General features: G+C 37.7%; 1 protein-coding gene across 1 annotated transcript in view; it reads right to left on the bottom strand.

The window, feature by feature from the left end:
- LOC118324386 (oxysterol-binding protein-related protein 2-like) overlaps positions 1-1,765 on the bottom strand; it is a 25,765-nt gene extending 24,000 nt beyond the window's left edge. The window contains 1 exon segment of the mRNA XM_035656701.1: positions 1,658-1,765. The gene's annotated coding sequence lies outside the window, so the exon portion shown is untranslated.
- Positions 1,766-8,511: the final 6,746 nt, after the last annotated feature.

Genomic DNA, 8,511 nt, shown 5'->3' with positions numbered 1-8,511 from the left:
CCCGCTGTTACAGTGTGATGCTCTTCTCTCAAATGGAGACCATCGCCATAGCAACTAACTGAGGGGGTAATTAAGGCACCTTAGGGAGGAAGACGCATAACAAAATGGCAACAGCTGTAATTCCAGAGAGAACTGTCTCGTAGCAATAAAACCAGCAGGTGTGCATTACTGTGGACAGCACATCATTTCAAACTACAACGAAACATGTTAATGAAATATTTCTCTAGGACTGGACAAAAAAAATCCATCCATCAATAGATCTTTAAATGTTATTGAAAAGAAAAGTTTCGTATCATGTATAAAATAGTTTTTATCCCTTTTTCAAGTAGAACACAGCATCCCACACATTTTCTGTGAGATTTCATGTATACTACCAAGGTCCGCAAATATTTTTTTTTTCCAATTAAATCAATAAATAATTTAGCCAACAAAATATCAAAAATAAAAGATGACAAAAAAAAGTTTACCAATACTTAATTTGTCTTAGCTGCAATGTTGTTGTATTGAAGCTGTTCTATTCAAATAATGCCTATGAAATTGTCTTCAATTATTAACTTCAAATGTGAAAAGAAAATAATAATAATATAATAAAATAATTAGGGCACTCAACGCATTGTTAGTCTGTCAACAACTGCTGCTGAAATATCTACAAAAGACAAACATTCAATGTCCTCTTAATGTGTGTAAGTGCGTAACTACGCCTCATATCTTACACGTGTATCATAAATGTGTCTGCACATTTATCACTTATTGTAATGCAATGTTCCCTAGGGGCAATCAAAACATTGACACTAAATACACTAAATAACGGGATATCAGCATGTATCTAAACAGACCCAGAGGAAGCACTTCTCCCAGCATCAACACCATCAGAGGTCAGTTGATACAGCAGCACAATCTCTGAGGGACGTCTGTCAGGAAGAGCCGTGTCAGTGCATCTGACACTGACCTGCAGGACACCAGCATCAGGAGACAAAGCTTTGTTTAGTCTGTCCTGTGAGTCAGATCTACATGCAGATGGAGCAGTGAGAAGCCCAACAGGCGCAGGGACATTCCCACTGTTTGCTGAGACAGTAAAACGCGATAGGAGGGGACTTGAACACACGCCTTGCTGCTGGATGCCCAGCGGCTTCTTCACAAATCTGCTGGGACTCTGAGGGGTTTCACACAGCACTCTGCTCCCGCACGAGAATGAGTCCGATGATAACAGTATCAGTCACTAATATCTGCCTAAAGCCGAGCTGTGTGTGGGTCATGATATCTTCACTGACAACTTCACAAACTGGAGTGCTTGGAGAGCGCATCCCAAATGCTAACTTATGCGCTACCGTCAACTGTTTGCTTGCTAACATTAGCAATCGGTCTAGCTTGCCATATTAGAACTTAATTAACTTCAGCGAACCATTTTGAATGCAAACAGTTTAGCTGAATACGCATACGTGGTACTGCTTGTCCTCCGACTCTGACAGGACGCCAGGGAGCTTTTTGACAGCTAGCATTAACGTTAGCGGGCGGGCTAAAACATAAAAAAAAAAAAAAGGTGGCTAACTAGCGTAGTTAGCAACCTTCTTTGTACACAGAAGACGAAGCTAAATTTACGCCCTTGAAAACACAACAGGAGACCACACACAGAGTAGTGCAATGTCTGTCGTCTTACCTCGGCGGTGTGTGCACAGTGGATGTTTTGACAGGTCCAGAGATATGAGCAGGACTTTAGTGTAGCCCAGGGTTGACACAGAAGCGGAAGTCGCTGGCTTTGGGGGCGTGGCTAGACGGATGACAGGCGTGGTACGCAGCCAATCAGGTGTAGCGCATGGATCACTTGGCCAATAACAATACACGTTGAGAGGATATTGGAGCCAATATGTAATACTACCCGTGTTGTTTGAAATGGTTTCTTGTTTTTTTTTTTGTTATGGGTTTTTTTTAATCTGAGACGTCATGTGATACATTACAACATATGTTTTGCTCATATTGTTTTATTATTCTTAATTACTGAATTAAAAATGTATAGTCCTGAGGTAAATCTAAAGTTAAGCCTGTATGCATGACACGGGCCACATATCTTAGTTATCATTTTTTGATCTTACTACTGTTTTGAAACTGTTTGTTTCAATGATGATTGAACATTTTTGGGGCCAACAAAGTCAGGTGGATTATGTAACATGGGTAGCCAGTGCACACCACACCCTGGTGATATTCCAGATGTCCTTTTATTATCTCTTAAACAAGATCAACTGAACACGATGAGAATGACTGGAATTCACATCTTTGCACCTCGCTTTGTGGATGTCAGTAGTTGACGGTGGTGAAATGTTGGTGAACTTAAGATTGCTAAAAATTATGGAGAATATATGATTTTTTTTTAAACAATCTGCATCATTATATCCTAACCTGGGCTTTTTCTGGCTGTCTGAACACATCAAGAAATAATTTCTGATAGTGCACAGTTGTCAGCTTAGTCAAAGAAAATGTTATGTTCAGCTCCACGGTTCTCTCTGTATAACATTTGGCCTTTGGATATCTGGTGTTCATTTCAAGCCCTGTTTATGAGACATCAGCTAAGCTAGTATGTATTATCTCTCTCATCAATTATGTAGTCAGTCATTGATATGTTTGATACAGCTGGCTAACTGGCTGCCTGTTTAGAGAGTAACACAAGCATGACGAAGAATTACGCGTATGGTCCACGTTGACAGTCTGTCTGAGTACATGTGTGGGGCCTACATGTTTGTAAGTTACTAAATTAGTCTTAATTGTGTTGGTTTGTCAGGATGAACAGATGTTCATTTCTGACCCTCATATCATCGTTAGATAATAACAAATATAGATTTTTATATTTGTGTGAAAACCTTCATGAAGCTGATTATAAGCTAAATCTCATGGACTAAAGACAAACGTGTTTGACTGTTGATTGATCTCAATGAAGCACAACGAGGCCTTAGAAAAAGAAGAAAAGAAGTGCCAGTTTTTCTTGCTGTTAGGACTGAACTCTATACATGACTGCACACAGAAAAGGAATAATAATTTGCTCTTGTGGGCAGCATCAGACAGACGAGCAGTGTGTGTTTCTTTTCCCACCGTTACATAACAACCATGATGGTGTGATGAGAGGAAAAGAAAAGAGAATGGGATGAGAACAAGTAGGAGGGAACAGGCAGAGAACAGTGGAGCAGAGGAGAAAATGGTCCCCATTCAGGCTCACAATGGAACACAGAGTCCTGCTTGAACACAAACACACACGTACACACAAAGACACAGTCTTGCACTGTACATATAGATGGTCACACAAGCATACATAATACACAAACAAACACAAGGAATGTGTTAATAGTGGTGCTGTGCATTTAAAAAAGTATTCCACCGGACTAAACAGAGATTGAGCATAATGGCCATTGTCCACATACTGTTTAGTGAGTAAGAAAAAGTCTAATGTAAATGACACTTCCTCATTCCTCACTCATCATTCCTGAAGTGAAAATAACAATCTCAATTTCTTGATGACAGAAAGAAAATGGCATGCGAACTTTAGTTTATCTGCTTTTCAGTATCAGTCTCTGCACCAGAGTAAACATTTGAATAGTTTGCTTCCTGTTTGCTTTGCCAAACTGCCTCCCAACATAAAAACACTTTTGGTTAAGCAAATGCTTTGATCTTTATCATCCAAACTGTTCCCCAACAGTACACTGTGGTCTCTGTCTGCCACTGTACGTTACCCTGCTCACCACTAGATGGAGGTAGAAGATTGATCAACCTCTGTCCTCTATGTGGAACTGAATCTGGATAACTGATATTTTATTTTTTAATGTCCTCTAATAGCTGGGCCTTCATAATCCTTCCTTTTTCAAAGTAGTTGTGATACAATAAGATAACCAAACACTTTGAATAAGTTAACCCACAAACATAATGTAACATACTGGAATATAAATGAACGCATGTGTACAGTATTCAGTTGAGAAACCATAATGGAAATAAACTTTATAGAACATAAACAAGATAAATTATAGTAAAATTGAGGAATAAATGATATAACTTCCCTGTGTCATGTGGAAATATACGTTATATCTGAGCAAGTAAACTAGTATTTAGTGAAATAAAAGCTTTTTCATGATATATAAAATTATTATTAGATTAGATAGTCAAGATACCAGCGGTGGAAGAAGTACTCAGTATATAATTTATCTGTTTCAAGTAAAGGTTCTGCATTTAAAGGTTTTCTTAAATAAAAGTATCAAATTGTCAAAAGTACTCATTATGCAGAATGTCCCATTTCAGAATAATATATATTATATTACTGGATTATTACACTAATGTGTTCATCACTCTGTTGCAGCTGGTAAAGGTAGGGTTAATTTTAACTACACTGCTGTGTAGCTTAATCTACAATAATGTACAATCATTTATTTGTTGATTACATTTTGCATTAATTATCTAATCAAAACAATTACCTAAAACTGTCAGGTAGATGTGGTGGAGTATTTCCCTCTGGGATGTTGTAGTAGAGAAGTAAAAAGTACCTCAAACCCACTTATCTATTATTATGTTTATTTAGCAGGGACAATGCACAATACATGTATTGAACCAGACAGAGCTAGTCATCTGTAGTCCTTGAGTGGAAGCCACTGGTGTGCAGGTTACTGTACTTAATGTACTTAGTTACTTTCCACCACTGTAAGATACTGGGTACAGGAGGACAAGAACATGTGTCAATGGTTTGTTTTTGTATCTTATTTATTTGTTTGTTCAGTATTTCAGTCAATTTGGTTTTCTGGAAATGTTCAAGCCTGATTATGGGAGGGAAATTTTTTCAATTTTCAGTCTTTTTTTCAATCTTCCTCTGATTACAGGATTATATTTTAAATAGTTAAAATGAGGTCAGGAACCAGGATACAGAACTGATAAATGCCAATCTGAATTTTTAATCCAATAATGAGGCTTTCTAAAGTCAAGATGATGATGATATTCATTTTTTTTCTTCCTTATTTTATGGTCTTAAACAATGATAAGAGTATGGGACCATACTTTTGAAAAACCCCAGGCGAGATCCAGCAGTGTCAGCAGGAGGTCTGTGATTTGATATCATCATATATAGGCCATCTACTGTACCCTGCAGGGAGGGAGAGCTGAGGAGAAACTTGTTATTCCAGATAAAGCGAGCCACATGAGACTCATTTTACTTGCAGGAGAAAAAAATTCCTCTCTGACTCTCACAGGGGGATTCAAAATAATCAGTTGAGCCTGACAACCCTGCTGCCGAAGGGAAACACCCACACAGCTGATAAAGTGATAAAACACGTGGAAGTGATTAGAAATATGCAGTAATGATGATTGTGGAACTTTGTTTTGGTGTAAAAAATTATAGTGTAAAGACATTAGGTAAAGACACATTTAAATAAATAGTTTGACATTTTGGGAAATAGGTTTATGTCTTGCTGTGAGAAGATCAATATCGCTCTCATGTATGTGCAGAAAATCTAAATAAAGCTACTGCAAGCAGCCATTAGCTTAACTTAACAGAAACAGGCAGAACCAGCAAGTAGGCAAGGTGTTTTGATCATATTATTATTATTATTATTATTATTATTATTATTATTATTAATTAAATGGCTGGTAATTATATGTTATATATTATATTAGATGTTTCTTAGTTTAGAAAGTGCAAAACATACAGCAACAAGTAAATAAAAGGAAAGCAGATATAGTACAATTGTATCTGTCTCCTGTCAGCAGGCAGAATGTGGCAGTGGCACTGCTGATGCAGCTCGTCTTTATAACCACCAACACACACCAACTGCTTTCTAATTACTGGACTGAAGATAACTTGCAAGGACAGCAAGTTTCTATTATCGTCTTTTTTCCTCTCAGCAAAGCAGACTGGAAATCATGCACTCTAATACCCAGATTGGACAGCAATGAAAGGCACATCAGGGTGTGTTTTCACAGATAATTAGTAAAATATGCTCATTGTTAACAAGTATTTGCTGGTTGGTCGGCTGGGTTTCCTCCCTCCGGTCTTCCACTGAGGCCTAAACAACAGTGGGGTGTTTGGGGCATCATGGTGACTGTATACTGCTCATCGCCTCAGTTATACTCACATTCTTGATGAGAGGTCGGATGGCTGGTTGTTTCAGTGACTGGCATCAAAGAAGCAAGTAATGAAGCGGAATTAAAACATCCATCCTGTAAATACTCTTGTTATACTAAGGTTGGATTAATACATGAGAAAGAATCTGCTTTGCTAAATAACCTGGAAACCAGTTTAAGCAGATTCACCCATTGTGTCAAAGCCACAGTGGCACACAGGCTGGTAGCGCTTCTACACCCAGACAAGCAGACTGCAGAGCAGATAGACACATGTAAGCACATGTAATCTTGTATATTTTAATGCATGAATTTCAATTTGGAACATTTGTGCTTACTGGATTGGTATTTCTTACTGAAGTGATTTTACCAGTAAGCTAACATGAGGTTAGCGTGTTCAAACCACACATGTGCTTGCTGCTATTGCTAGAATTCTGAGGAAATGGCTATATATATATATATATATATTTATATATATATACACCATGTTCTGCTGACAGGGTTGAATAAAATAAAAAATCCAGGTACTACTGTGTGTTATATGTTTCCGTGTCCTCATGACAGTGGGCCTAATTAATGTTACTTTGCATTTTACAAAGAGCTGCCAGTGACAAGCAGCATTAACATTGCAGGGATAGTTGTAATGTTGCTGATGTAGGTATTTCACCGTATTGTGAATTGGCTAAAAACTACCTTGTGTTTTGTACAGGGCTGTTATGGAAGGACTTGATGTAGGGCTTTGTGAGGGGCCAACATGGGTGCTGTTTGTGTAGCACTTAATTATTTAATGAATGCCTTTTACCATATCCTTATATGCAGCAATTGATGGCCTGCATGTTCATTAATGATTCAAAGATCTATTTTAGCATTCCAGATTCAAATTTTCATGTTGAATTGGATACTTAATAAGTGTGTAATCTGAGTATAGAATTACTTTTGTTACTGTTTATGCTCAGAAGGGTAACAAAATAGTCGATATGACATGGACCTCTCATTTAAATGTCTTCTGGTTTGCACAGTATAAAATATTTGACCAAAATAGGCCGTTTTCACTGAAGACATTTTGACACGAGAGTAGGGAAAGCACAGGTGTAAATAATAAATGAATGATGGCTTGAATCCATTTAGCTGCTTCAGTTTCAGGGTGGCTCACTGTCATACTGAGACACTTTTATAAACACAGCCATCATTAACTTTATTAGTAACATGTGCTTTTCCTGCTTTGACAACTCATAGAAATTTCACATGTATATAAATGTTCCATTACAACATTGTAGTTGCTTAACAATAATTGTATTTTTAATTAGATTTTTCTCCAAATACCACACAGTGTACACAGTGCTGTGACATCTTTTACCTTACTGTCAGTTTGATTTTGTCCCCATTCAGCTAGGCTGCTTATATGCTAACTGCACAAAGCCTCTTATTTTTTTTTTATCAACAAAACAAACTAGAAATATAAAATGCATCAACTCGCCTACACATGAGGACTTCTCATGAAAGGGTTTAAAACAACAGATGTACAAACTTTTCCAGCTGATTATGGGCTGCAGTAAATTACTACAGTGAATCAGTTTCCATTGGATATCTGTGATTTACTCAACACATTGTGAGCCTGTTATTGGCAGCCGTTCAGCATTTCTGGTGTGAATGGAGATGTACAGTCTATCAGATGTAATTCTGTGGCTGCCACTGCAGGATCATTGGCCATGAATGATTTACAGACTGATTATAAATTCACCCCTCCTGTTCATAACAGCATCTTGTAAGATTACTGCCAGGGGATTTAGAAATGTCACAGGACTGAGAGAGGGTGAATAGAATTGAATGTTTGGTAAAAAAAAAAAATACAACCCATCATCATCTTTAAAGATTTTTCTTTCTTTAATACAGTTCAGTGTGAGAGAACGGCTCCAGCACAGATTGGATTCAGGATAGAGCCAGTATATAAATTGCTCTTTGATCAACTGAGCCAAAGGTGATTTTCTGACCTCATAATGCTCCATATATATTAATGACAATGGTTATTGTAGCACTAATGGCACTAAACTGTTGAGATGTAGACTATACATGTATCTCAACTGGCCTGAATGTGGAATAGTTTCCTCTATTCATACAGAACCATGTGATCTCTCAAGTTGAAACAACCAGTTGAAACCTGGCAATGATACATGACTGCCTAACGTGGGCAGAGAGCATAATGGCACCATAATCAGTTTTGTCTTTGAGTCATGCATTAGTCTAGTTATCATCACAGTACAATCACATCAAACAAGACCCAAACAACAAATGGCCAGTGACCAGTGCTGAACTCTATTCTAGCTGCTCTAATTCTGTGTGGTCTAGTGTTTCTGCTCATAAATCATTCACAGAGGGTGATTCTGCCACCGCAGACTGTATCGACATCTTGCATTGGCTCTCTGATGATGA

The sequence above is a fragment of the Morone saxatilis genome, unplaced genomic scaffold, assembly GCF_004916995.1.
Source record: "Morone saxatilis isolate NCDOM2014 unplaced genomic scaffold, NCSU_SB_2.0 Contig15, whole genome shotgun sequence".
NCBI classification, from domain to species: domain Eukaryota; kingdom Metazoa; phylum Chordata; class Actinopteri; family Moronidae; genus Morone; species Morone saxatilis.
The sequence above is the reverse complement of the archived record's forward strand: the minus strand, read 5'-3'. Positions and strand labels throughout refer to the sequence as shown.